The sequence below is a fragment of the Micropterus dolomieu genome, unplaced genomic scaffold (genome assembly GCF_021292245.1).
Source record: "Micropterus dolomieu isolate WLL.071019.BEF.003 ecotype Adirondacks unplaced genomic scaffold, ASM2129224v1 contig_8630, whole genome shotgun sequence".
NCBI classification, from domain to species: domain Eukaryota; kingdom Metazoa; phylum Chordata; class Actinopteri; order Centrarchiformes; family Centrarchidae; genus Micropterus; species Micropterus dolomieu.
In genome coordinates, this window is record NW_025737616.1 from 1 (window position 1) to 810 (window position 810).

At 53.0% G+C, this 810-nt stretch overlaps 1 non-coding gene and 1 pseudogene across 1 annotated transcript; both read left to right on the forward strand.

The window, feature by feature from the left end:
* Nucleotides 1–314: 314 nt before the first annotated feature.
* On the forward strand, nucleotides 315–427 carry LOC123965087. Its single transcript, XR_006823624.1, has one exon. It is a non-coding gene; the product is annotated as a U5 spliceosomal RNA (small nuclear RNA).
* A 183-nt stretch (nucleotides 428–610) lies between these two features.
* LOC123965086 lies at nucleotides 611–765 on the forward strand (annotated as a pseudogene).
* The last annotated feature ends 45 nt before the right edge of the window (nucleotides 766–810 follow it).

Here is an 810-nt window from a genome sequence, read left to right on the forward strand (position 1 = left end):
GGTTTTAGCCAGAAAGAGGAGGCGATTGCAGTCTAGGCCAAAAGGCCGAGAAGCGATCGGCCCCATTTCCCCTCCCTTTCTCTCACTCGTCATCGAGAGGCTACAAGAGCCCGAGTCGTTCGGTAGCCTCTGTCCAAAAGCCAGGCCTTCGTCTCTCCGCAGCCCGATTGGATAGAGCCTGCCATGACCTGGGGAGGGGTAGGGGAACGGGTGTGGCCTGGTACTTGGGACTCGAGAGGCAGAGTGAGGCTTACCGTGAGGGTAGTGACCGGGACGACTAGGCTCGTCGGCGGCTCTGGAGGAGGGGCCTGTACTTACTCGCGTTTCTCTTCATAACGTACAAGTCTTTCGCCTTTTACTAAAGACTTCCGTGGAGAGGGACGCCAATGAGTTAAAACTATATTTGGCAGGCTCTGCCGTGTGGCCGAGCCTCGTGCGTTTGTGAAAAGGAAATAAAACGCCGCCCTCGCCGAGGTTGAGCGGTGCGACGAGGAGCGCTCGGGCGGAGGTGCTGAGACGCAGCCGTTGTTATGCGCAGTTGAAACCACTGCGCCACGGCAGGGGGAGAACTGCTCCGGGAGGTGGGCGCTGGAAGCAACCAGTTGGGGTTATCGCTTCTCGGCCTTTTGGCTAAGATCAAGTGTAGTATCTGTTCTTATCAGTCATAAATTAAAGGTATAAAATGGTTTTCAGCTTGTCCATGTCAGTGAGTGTCTCTGTTAAAATGTCTTCAAAGCGGAGTGCATTTGTTAAAATAAAACTCACAAAAAATAAATGGATAATAAAAGCTCTTCTCCAAGTCCACTGTTG